The sequence below is a fragment of the Macaca fascicularis genome, chromosome 3 (genome assembly GCF_037993035.2).
Source record: "Macaca fascicularis isolate 582-1 chromosome 3, T2T-MFA8v1.1".
Lineage (NCBI taxonomy): Eukaryota > Metazoa > Chordata > Mammalia > Primates > Cercopithecidae > Macaca > Macaca fascicularis.
The window spans coordinates 39005686-39017822 of record NC_088377.1 but is presented as its reverse complement, the minus strand read 5'-3'; the positions used below and the strand labels follow the sequence as shown (position 1 = coordinate 39017822).

The window sequence follows — 12137 nt, the reverse complement described above, 5'->3', positions numbered from 1 at the left end:
AGGGCTAGGAGCATCAGCTGCGGTGATTAGTTCAGTTTTGTCTCGTATGCCTGTTACTTATACACCATCTCTTGTTCAGAAAGAACTTCAGGTTGAGTATTTGGACTCCTTGAGTCTTCTGCTGTTTGTCTCCGGGACGTTTAACAGTCTTAAAAGGGGAAAACTGTCCAGTTCGATTTTCCTTCCTGGGACATTACAGGTTTTTCAAAAGTTTGATGAAAGCATTCACTAAGGAGTGATTCCACTTTCTCTGGTGGCTGAGAAATACGCGTCTGAGGGGCAGCATCAGGTCTTCTCATCAAGCTGAGGTCGGAGTCTCCCCACCCACAGACCTCACCCTTGCTCTCCCCTCATAAATCTGACTTCTAACTGTAACTGCCTTGGCTTCATTCCGTGGGTGTGGATGCTCCTGCTTGAAACGCATTTTCCAGCCCGCCAAATTTTTGGGAGAGTTTCTTCCACTCTCCAAGCGCCGAGAGTTACAAAGTTCAATCTACCTTTCCAGATTTTTTTTTTCTTCCCATTACTAACGGAAGAAATCAAGAAACGCCAGGCAGAAGGGCCCTGCTCCCTCCAATCAGAACCCAGCCCGGGGCCAGAGCAGGAAGTGCGGCGGTGGGACGCGCAGTGATAGCCCCTCGCCCCCCTGGACCCGCCGGCCAGGGCAGAGGTCCGTGCGGCCGCTGTGCGACAGCTCCGGGCCCGCGCCTCTCGCTTCCTCCCGCCGGGCAAGTGAGAGGATAAACCATGGGGCGGGGGCAGCGCGCCCCCACCAACCGCGACCCTCGCGCACGGACCCCCACTACACGCGCGTCCCAGGCGGAGTCGACCCAGAGGAGCCACGGGGCAGCGCACAGCCCCACTAGCAGGGCGGCCAGGACCCACGCGCGCGGGTCCACGAAGCCACCTATATAGGTGACAAAACACTCAGGAAGCCGTCATGCGGGGCCGGGAAAGAGCCCCCACCCAGAGTCACGGACTCCCTCGTCCGAGGGTCCTCGCAGTCCCCTCGGTGAGTCTAGCGAAGCAGTCTGGCTGCGAGGGAGGTCGGGGAGGGCGGCGGAGTCTCCCACTCGCGGTGACCCGGACCCCGCCCCACGAGTGGGTCCTCGCAGGGCCCCCTCTACCGCACGCGGGGACCAGCCACGCCTCGGAGGACCGGGCAGAAGCCAGCGCCCGGGTCCATGCAGTGCACTCCGCGGCAGACGCGGGGAGCCGGGGAGCAGTGGGGACCTGCCGCCACCCGCAGGGCGACCAGGATCCCCGCGCAGGCCCATGCGGTATGGTAGCAGGCGCGAAGCCCCCGGTGCCACCCGAGGCCGAGACAAAGTCCAGGAGCAAGGACCCCGGATCCCGACCTCGGACCCTGAGGAGCCCAGCTCGGAGCTGCCACGCCCGGGGCAGAGACCCCGCTCGCTCTGGAGACCCCGTTGCCCGTCGCGCCGTCTCACCTCAGGCCGCCGCCTGGCAGCGCTCGCTCCTCGCCGCGGCGCCTGGGCCGACTGGAGCGCAGCTGAGCAGCCGACAGAGCCGCGGCAGCCTCAACAATGGAGCCCCGGGGCGGGGCCGCCGCCGCCGCTTCAGCCCGTGTTCCCCGCTCAGGATCCGGCTCGGATCAAGGAGCTGCAGCTGGCGCGGGGCTGCGGCCGGGACACACACCGTGCAGGTGCACACGGACCCGCCCGCCTCCCGCCGCCCCGTCCCCAGCGGAGCCGGGCGCCAAGGGCCCGCCCCCCGGTCAATGGGGAGCGAGCCGTGTGGAGAGGGCGGGGCCTGGGGGAACAAATGGAGGTTGGGCGGGGCGGTGCTGGGACTGGGCGTGCAGGGTCCCGCGGGAGCACCGGACCCAAGAGCTGGTAGGATCCTGGCCTCCTAGAAGACCCAGCTCAACGTCCACCTGGAGTCTGCTCTACAGGACGCGCTCATCTCAAGCCCAGAACTCAGGCTTTTAGGGCAGAGAGCGAGAGAAAGGCTTGCTTTACAAAAAGTGAAACTGAGGTCCAAGGAATAGGATTGCCTGCTGCCCGAAGTCATGTAGTCCCATTCACTCGTTCACCTTGTCATTCAGCAAACAGTTGGAAGCAGGTATGGTGGGCGTTAGGAGTGAAGTAGGGCCTGTAATCCCAGCACTGTAATCCAGCACTTTGTGGGGCCGAGGCAGGTGGATCACTTGAGGCCAGGAGTTCGAAACCAGCCTGACCAACAAGATGAAACCCCATCTCTGCTAAAAACACAAAAACTTAGCCGATCGTGGTGGCGCGTACCCGTTGTCCCAGCTACCGGGAAGACTGAGGCAAGATAATCGTTTGAACCCGGGAGCTGGAGGTTGCAGTGAGCTGAGATGGTGCCAACTGCATGCGCTCTGGCCTGGGCGACAGAGTGAGACTCTGTCTCAAAAAAAAAAAAAAAAAAAAAAAATTAATAGATGGGAAGTAGACGAGAACTTAGGCCTTCCCTGAAGGAGCTCGGCCAAGGAGTATCTGAAATGTCTCTGCATCTCTTTAAGGTCTGATAAAGGAACCAGGAGCGAGCACTAATCACTTCCCTTTCCTGCCTCATAGCTTTCATGTGTTTGCTGTTCCCCGCCTGAAATGCCAAGTACCAATGGTGTTTATTTATTTATAGAAATAGGGTCTCCCTATGTTGCTCAGGCTGGTCTCAACCTTCTGGCCTCAAGCTATCCTCTCATCTCAGCCTCCCAAAGTGTTGGGATTACAGGCATGAACCACTGTCTCCAGTCCTGATCGTCTTTAAAACGTCTTTCCTCATCTTATTTGAGCTTCCTGTTTCATGTGCCCCCACACATTGGTTTCCCTGTACTTCCATAGCTGCTCCTCGGTGGGTTCCGAGGACCCACCCCCTTCTCTGCCCAACTTGTATATGTCTGGACTCAGGCCAAATGCCCTTCCATTTGCAGTGGGCACTGCCACAGGAAATGTCATGCCCTTGCGGGCTTCACAAACCATCCACATGCTCTGCTGCCTGCCAGAGACATCCATCCCAGTCAGATGCCCAGCCCTGACCTTTCCCAAAGCCCCAGCTGGACACAGGGAAACATCTCAAATTGTCCGCGGCCAAAACAGAGTGGTTTCTTAATGCCCTAACCTGCTCATCCACATTCTTGTGATTCTCTGTAAACAGCCCCTCCATCCACCCAGCTGCTCAGGTGAAAATCTCAAATCCTCCTCCAGTCCTTCCTCCCCGAACCTCTCATGCAGCCCTCTGCCTTCCTAGGACGCTGAGCACCCCTCACTCCCAGCGCCAGCTGGGGTGCTGTCTGAGTGGCTGCCTCCCACGTGACATGAAGTGTGACCTCTCGCCCGATGTGGTGGCTTACACCTGTAGTCACAGCACTTTGGGAGACTGTGGCAGGCAGATCGCTTGAGGCCAGGAGACTGGGACCAGCCTGGCCAATATGGAAACTAAAATACAACAATTAGCCAGGCATGGTAATGCGTGCCTATCATCCCAGCTCCCCTACCCAGGAGGCTGAGGCAGGAAAATTGCTTCAACCTGGGAGGCAGAGGTTGCAGTGAGCCAAGGTCACACCACTGCACTCCAGCCTGTGCAACAGAGAATCTGTCACAAATTTAAAAAAAAAAAAAGAAGAAGAAGAAGAAGGAGAAGAAGTGTGACCTCTCTAAGGCAAGGCAGTGTCCCACTCTGATTCACTTCCATGTGTAAAACAGGACCTGCACCCTGAAGGCATTCACTCAGGGACGCTGCTGGGATGGGTGGATGCACGGTTAAGGTCTTCATGGTGGCTGGGGCTGACCCCATCCCCATCGCTCTTCCCACACACACCTGCACACTCATCACTCCCACGCTCACACCCACCACTGAAAGCCTGGCCCCTAATCTGATTTGCCTAACAAGGTCCCCAGATGAACAACACAGGCTTCCCTACCTCTCCCCTGCTAGGGCCCCACCGTGTTCTGGGATGTACTCAGGGATAAGGAGAACAAAACCTCAGGGAGTGAAAGGACATTCCAGGGTGCAGGCCTCTGCATCCCCCTCCATGCCCTCACCCCTGCCTGACACACCCTCACCCCTGTACCTGGCCAGCTCCTACCAACCCTTAAAGTCTCACCGAGTTCAGTGGTGGCAGCCACACCCTAAAGTGACTGACCCCCCAATGACCTATGCCCTTGCATAGTCTTCCTGACCTTGGGTACGAGCAAAACCGGTGACTGGCTTCTAACCCATAGAGCCTGGCAAAAGCAATGGGATGTCACTGTCACAGTGCATCACCTTCGCACACTAGAGAGAAAGGTTCCGCCTGCAGGCGCTCCAGGAGGGAGATGCTCTGCTGAGAAAGGACCTTTGTAGGAGCCCCGTAGGCAAGGAAGCAAAAAGCTGGGCCCTTGCCAAGCGGGTCCAAGCAAATGAATTCTGCCAATAACCTCGGCGGACCTGGAAATGTATTCTGCCCTGGTGGAGCCTCAGATGAGGATGCAGCCCAGCTGCTTAGCATGAGATCCCAAGCACAGGACCTGCTAAAATGTGCTCAACTCCTAGCTTGCCAAAATTGGCTTAAAGGTGTTTGTTACTTTAAGCTTCTAAGTTTTTAGTTATTGCCTATGAAAGTGTTAAAATATGAGACAATAACTTAGGTCCCCTCCCCATCACACACATTCTTCTTTCCGACATTCATCACAATTCTACTTATTGATTTCAAATCTCCCTCTTGACTGGGTGCAGTGGCTCAGGAGTTCCAGACGAGCCTGGCCAACATGGTGAAACCCCATCTCTACTAAAAATACAAAAATTAGCTAGATGTGGTGGTGCAGTCCTGTAATCCCAGCTACTCGGAAGGCTGAGGCAGGAGAATTGCTTGAATCCAGGAGGCAGAGGTTGCAGTGAGCCGAGATGACACCATTGCACTCCAGCCTGAGTGACAAGAACAAAACTCTGTCTCAAAAAATAAAAGAAAAAAAAAGTCTCTTGCCACTAGCATGAAGGTCCCATGAGAAGAAAAATGGGAACTCTTGCTCATAACAGTGCCCTAAATGCCCAGCACGGTGTAGCTCTAGGGCAGTTGGTCGATGGTGGATGCTGCTGGTTGGAGGGCCCAGCTGGCCCTCCCAACTGCCTCCTCCCTGGTCACGTTCCATTATAGAGAACAGAATAGTTTCTTGCCTTTCCAGAGTCCCTCTTAGTGGAGATTGGCCAAGTGACATTGTCCTGCCCCGGGAGATATAAGTGGAAGTTGGCTGAAAGCTTTCTAGCCTTGGTGTGCTGGGACGATTTGAACCAGGACATGACAGCTGACCGTCCATTGTTCGGGAATTCTGCAACTTGGTTGTTCAACACATTCAGTACTTCAAAATATTAAATAATGTAAACTCGCAAATTAAAAAATGCATTAGACCAGATGCAGTGGCCCACGTCTAACACATTGGAAGCCTGAGGCAGGAAGATCACTTGAGCCTAGGAGTTCAATACCAGCTTAGGCAAAAAAGGAAGACCCTGTCTCTACAAAAAATTTTAAAATTAGCTATGCATGGTGGTGTGTGCATGCAATCCTAGCCACTCAGGAGGCTGAGATGGGAGGATCGCTTGAGCCACCTGTTCAAGGCCCCAATGAGCTATGATAGTGCCACTGCACTCCAGCCTGGGTAACAGAGCCAGACCCTGTCTCAGAAATAAATATATTTCATATGTTAATAAATTTATAATAAATGTATGTATATACACATTTAAGTATAATAATTATATATTTAGATATAAATATATATTTCTTGTTTTATTTATTTATTTATTTATTTTGCGATGGAGTTTAACCCTTGTCACCCAGGCTGGAGTGCAATGACACAATCTGGGCTCACCGCAACCTCCACCTCCTGGGTTCAAGTGATTTTCCTGCTTCAGTCTCCTGAGTACCTGGGATTACAGACATGCACCACCACGCCTGGCTAATTTTTGTATCTTTAGTAGAGATGGGATTTCTCCATGTTGGTCAGGCTAGTCTCGAACTCCTGACCTCAGGTGATCTGTCCACCTTGGCCTCCCAAATTGCTGGGATTACAGGTGTAAGCCACGGTGCACAGCCTATATGATACATTTATATATTATAATTATGTATATTAATTTTATATAATTATATATAAATATAAATATAAAAACTTTCCTTGCCTTCTCTTGTTTCTACCTTCAGTCAGTCCAATGACTTCAAATACTATCTACAGGTAGTAATTTTAAATGTGTATTTTATATTATATATATATTTATTTGTTGTTGTTGTTGTTGAGACAGAGTCTCGCCCTGTCGCCAGGCTGGAGTGCAATGGTGCAGTCTCAGCTCACTGCAACCTCTGACTCCTGGGTTCAGGCAATTCTCCTGCCTCAGCCTCCCAAGTAGCTGGGCTTATAAGCGTCCACCACCACGTCCAGCTATTTTTTTTTTTTTTTTTTAGTAGAGACAGGGTGTTGCCATGTTGGTTAGGTTGGTTTTGAACTCCTGACCTTAACTGATCGCCCACCTCGGCCTCCTAAAGTGCTGGGAATACATGCGTGAGCCACCTTGGCCAAAATATTTTTCTGTTTCCAAACATTTTACATGAGAGGAAAGTGGAGAAGAAATCATCTGACACTCTACTGTAAAAAAAAAAATCATTGTGCCTCTCTTCTTTTCATCTTTCCTAAGTGTACATATTACCAAAATGTCTTTAGGTTGAGGTCACCACGTGAAAACTTTACAGGGTGCTGTGTCCTCAGCCACCCTCCTGTCTTTTCCTAGTCCTGGCATTTTAGAACTGTCTGGGGATGACCCAGGATACCACAGTGGCCATGTCTATTGGAGGGTCTAGTGAGTATCAGCCCCGGGGTCATCTCATCGCCAACGACAGCCTGAGGTAGGGAGTAGAGTCTCTCAGGGGAGCAGTTGGATGCTCCTGGCCTTAGAGGAATCTCCTGGTATAGTTTCATCTAAAATGGTGACCCCTTAGGGTTATTAAAATTTTAGGACATTAAAATGAATGGACAATACAACGTAATGTCTTTAAAGATATGTCATTAAAACTGTTCCTCCAGGCCGGGCACGGTGGCTCAAGCCTGTAATCCCAGCACTTTGGGAGGCTGAGACGGGCGGATCACGAAGTCAGGAGATCGAGACCATCCTGGCTAACCCGGTGAAACCCCGTCTCTACTAAAAATATACAAAAAAAAAACCTAGCCGGGCGAGGTGGCGGGCGCCTGTAGTCCCAGCTACTCGGGAGGCTGAGGCAGGAGAATGGCGTAAACCCGGGAGGCGGAGCTTGCAGTGAGCTGAGATCCGGCCACTGCGCTCCAGCCTGGGCGACAGAGCGAGACTCCGTCTCAAAAAAAAAAAAAAAAAAAAAAAAAACAAAAAAAAAAACTGTTCCTCCAGCCGGAGCTTTTATTCCTCGGACACACATTGACGGTCTGCAAATGGGATGCTGATATTGAGAGGAAAAGGCAGAAACGATTTCTGCTCTCTAGATTGTCTCAGACTTGTGAAGAGAGAAAAACTGTCCCAAAGGACAAGGAAAACCCACCCCAGAGAGGATATGCAAGAACCTGAATATGAAAATGCACTGAAGGCACACAGGAGGACAAAGAGCAGTGCCAGTGCCTCCTAGGTGGTCACTGAGGACTTTACTGAACAGGATGGGTGTCCCGAGGGATAGAAGGGCCTGCCGTGACACTTAGAAAGGTCTGTGTTGGAGTCAGCACTGCCTCTCCCTGAGTTTGTTACCTTGATAAGGCTTGTCCGCTTATTTGAGTTTCAGTTTTTCATTGACTGTAAGATACATGTTGTCAGTACAGCTTGAAAGATAAAGGTACTATTTCTAAAGTAGCAAGGTAAAATGACATATTTTATTTGCTAAAAGTTCATATTTCTTTCTTCCCCAGAGTGAGTGTAGTAAGTTTTAAAGGTCTGTTCTTTTCAAGGGTAATGTCAAATGGAATTGTAACACTCAGCTTTGTCAATGCTACTAGTGAAATAAAAGTGTGATAGATAAATTGATGATTTACAAAGATTCACCAAAATGTCAGTTTCCCTCTTGTAGCATGGTGAAGAATTTATGACAGTGGACACATCTGTATCCTCTTATCTGGATATCTGAGGGGTTTTTTGGTGTTGTTTTATGGTTTTTTTGGAGATACTGTCTTGCTTTGTAGCCCGGCTGGAGTGCAGTGGCACCATCTCTACTTACTGCAACCTCTGCCTCCCGGGTTCAAGTGATTCTTCTGTGTCAGCCTCCCGAGTGGGATTATAGGCACCCACCATCACACATATCTAATTTTTGTATTTTTAGTAAACATAGGGTTTTAGGCCTGGCGCGGTGGCTTATGCCTGTAATCCCAGCACTTTGGGAGGCCAATGTGGGCGGATCACGAGGTCAGGAGTTCCAGAGCAGCCTGGCCAACATGGTGAAAAACTGTCTCTACCACAAATACAAAAAAATTATCTGAGTCTGGTGGCAGGCACTTGTAATCCTAGCTACTCGGGAGGCTGAGGCAAGAGAATTGCTTGAACCCGGGAGGTGAAGTTTGAAGTGAGCCAACATCTTGCCACTGCATCCCAGCCCAAGCGACAATGCAAGACTCCATCTCAAAAAACAAACAAACAAACAAACAGCAAAAAGGCGGGGTTTTGCCATGTTGGCCAGGCTGGTCTCAACCTCCTGACATCAGGTGATTGCCCGCCTCAGCCTCCAAGGTGCTGGGATTACAGGCGTGGGCCAGCACACCCGGCCCACTCTATTTTCTTTTAATTCCCTAAATTTTAACATGTTTGAGTTTGTCTGTTCCTTTATTACTGTTTTCTTACATAAAAGAAATTCTGTCTAATCCTTCGTAAAAAAAAAAAAACTTCCTGTGACTTCTGAAAGTGTTCTGGTTTTATCTTTCGTATTTGAATATATAATACGTTGATTATGGTTCATGGAATAGAGAAGAATGCAATGTATTTTCCCAAGTAGACGCCAGCCTGGTTTGCCTCATATTTTAAAGTGCATGTGATTTCTTTTTCTATTCTACGGTGCCTACTCTATCATTCGTCAACTTTCCACATAAATGCTGGGTCATTAAGACTTTTCTTCCCGTTGGTCTGCTTGCTCATCTCTCTGCTAATACTGAGCTGTCCTTAGTATTTTCGTTTGAAAATCTTAGAAGTATGTTAGACAAGCCATCACTCTTTTTTTAGATGACGAAAAAACATTAGTCATTTGTCATTTTTACTACGCATGAAAAAGTAATTTTTCCTGCCTAAAAACAACCTGATTTGGGAATTTATGTGATTTCATCGGAATAGCATCTGGAAGTGGTGACATTAATGTCATTTTAAAATGCCTTGACATTGTGCAATAGAAATTTTAAAAATTATTGTATTAGTATTGTTAAATATCAATTATTGGTTTTATTTACTACTCAATTAAATTTAATAACCCTACTCTCTCTTGGTATAATCACATGGAATGGGCTCAACTCCCCAGTTAATAAGTGACAGCACGTATAAAATATTGTCTACCAGGGAAACTCATTGAACACTTAGTGTTCAGACTGTGTTTTGGTGTCTGGTTTCCTAAGCACCACTGTAGTGAAAATAATAGACCTTCGGCAGAAAAAGTTTTGGTAAATATATTACATAAGCCATTTAAATGCAGTGAGTCATTCTTATTACTTGGGTTGGTGGAATCCCTTTCAAAATGTAAGTTACCAATACAAACAAAGATGGAATTTTGTGAGCAGGCATTTTTAAGAATAAGTAGTCTCAGGACTGATAATATTAACTCCCTTATGCACATCAGGTAGGACTTTATTATGACAGATACTAGAAATGTACAAAGTGAAGTTAAAAGGTAACTCCCAGCAGCACATCTTACTCCCTGGATTCTCTAATGAGATGGGTGTTTCTACATTGCTGTTGCCTTTTTGAATAGTTCAATTCTAGCAATAGTACTGCTGTGTGGGAGGGAGTATGTGTGAACAGATTAAGAGTTGTGACAATCAAGTCACAGAATAAATGCGTGGAAATTTTAGAATTATGTAAACAGCTTTTGGATTGAGTATAGATTCCCAGTGCTGTCAGTCTCACCCGTCCTTCTATCCACAAGTGTGGAATGTTCTAGGACTCCATGGCTTTTGAGGATGTGGCTCTGAACTTTACCCAGGAGGAATGGATTTTGATAGATTCTTCTCAAAGAACCTCTACAGAGAAGTGGTGCAGGAAACCTGCAGGAACCTGGCTTCTGTAGGTAAGAATGACAACACATTTCACTTAATTACAGAAGTATTTCCCTATCATCAGTGCTATTTGTGATTTGGAATGTGGCAAGGGAATGATTTGGTGAAGAAATCAGGCATGGGCACTGTGTACAATGAACATGAAATCTAGTAATGTTTCTGTAGTTTGTAATAATTCATGATAATTTTGTGGGTCTGCATTTTAGGAAACAAATGGAAAGACCAGAATATTGAAGATCACTTTGAAAAACCTGGGAAAGAGATAAAATAATTTGCACTGAGAAGAGGAAATAAAGTCCTCTGAAGGAATCTTAGCTTGTCATGAACTTAGAAACAAGCAACCAAAACAAATAAGAGTCACTTGAAATTTATTTTTTTTTAGAAAAATTTCACCCAAAATGTAATATACTTCAGTGTAGCAGTCAGTGTTTGGAAAACAGTTTACTTGAAAGTAGCACTACAAAAATGTGTATATGAATGTTACTAATTTGGTCATAGCCATGCAGGTGGTAGCTGTGTTTTCAATAGTAACCCATTTACTTTCAAATAATTCAATCATGGCAAAAAAATATAATAATAACAATGCATTTTCCTTGATATTGGGAGCAGTGTAAGCCCAAGACCTATTAATAAGTAGAAAGTTATTAAACCAACCAATAATAATGTGCTTTTCATATTTTTTACAGAAATCATGTGATACAGAGACTGTGTGAAAGCAAAGAAGGTAGACAGTATGGACAACTTGTCAGCCAAGTTCCAAATCTTGATCTGAATGAGAACATTTCTACTGGATTAAAAAAAATGTGAATGCAGTGTTTGTGGAAAAGTCTTTGTACATCATTCCCTCCTTAATAGGCATATCCTGGCTCACTCAGGATACAAACTATATGGAGAGAAGCAATATAAATGTGAACAATGTGGGAAATTCTTCGTTTCTGTTCCAGGTGTTAGAAGACACATGATAATGCACAGTGGAAATCCAGTTATAAATGTACGATATATGGGAAAGTGTTTTATTTTCTCAATTCATTTGAAAGACATCAGAGAACTCACACAGGAGAAAAACCCTATAAATGTAAACAGTGTGGTAAAGCGTTCACTGTTTCCGGTTGTTGTGTAATACATGAACGAACTGACACTGGAGAGAAACCCTAGGAATGTAAGGAATGTGGGAAAGCATTCAGATTTTCTTGTTATTTTAAGATGCGTGAAAGGACTCACGCTGGAGAAAGACCCTATACATCTACCAAATGTGATAAAGCCTTCAGCTGTTCCACTTCCTTTCGTTACCATGGAAGCATTCATACTGGAGAGAGACCCTTTGAAGGTAAACAATGTGGCAAAGCCTTTAGTCATTTGAGTTCCCTTTGTAACCATAGAAGTACTCATACTGGAGAGAAAGCCTATGAATGTAAACAATGTGACCAAGCCTTCAGTCGTCTCAGTTCCCTTCACCTCCACGAAAGAATTCATACTGGAGAAAAACCCTATGAATGTAAGAGATGCGGTAAAGCCTACATTCGTTCCAGCCATCTTACTCGCTATGAAAGAAGTCATGATATAGAGGCTGGGTGTAGTGACTCAGCCTATAATCCCAGCACTTTGGGAGGCCAAGGTGTGTGTATTGCTTGAGCCCAGGAGTTCATAACCAGCCCGGATTAAAACAATGTGAAACAACCTGGGCAACATGGTGAAACCCTGTCTCTAGAAAAAATAAAATAATGCCGGGCATGCTGGCTCAAGCCAGCTACTCAGGAGGTGGAGACAGGAGAAGGGTGTGAACCTGGGAGGCGGAGCTTGCAGTGAGCCGAGATCGCACCACTGCATGCCAGCCTGGGTGACAGAGCAAGACTCCATCTCAAAAAAAAAGAAAAAAAAAAAAAAAAAAACCCAAAATAATTAACTGGGCATGGTGGCACATTTCAG

The 12137-nt window shown here is 47.4% G+C and overlaps 1 pseudogene; it reads left to right on the top strand.

The window, feature by feature from the left end:
- Positions 1-934: 934 nt before the first annotated feature.
- On the top strand, positions 935-1876 carry LOC123571599 (uncharacterized; annotated as a pseudogene).
- Positions 1877-12137: the final 10261 nt, after the last annotated feature.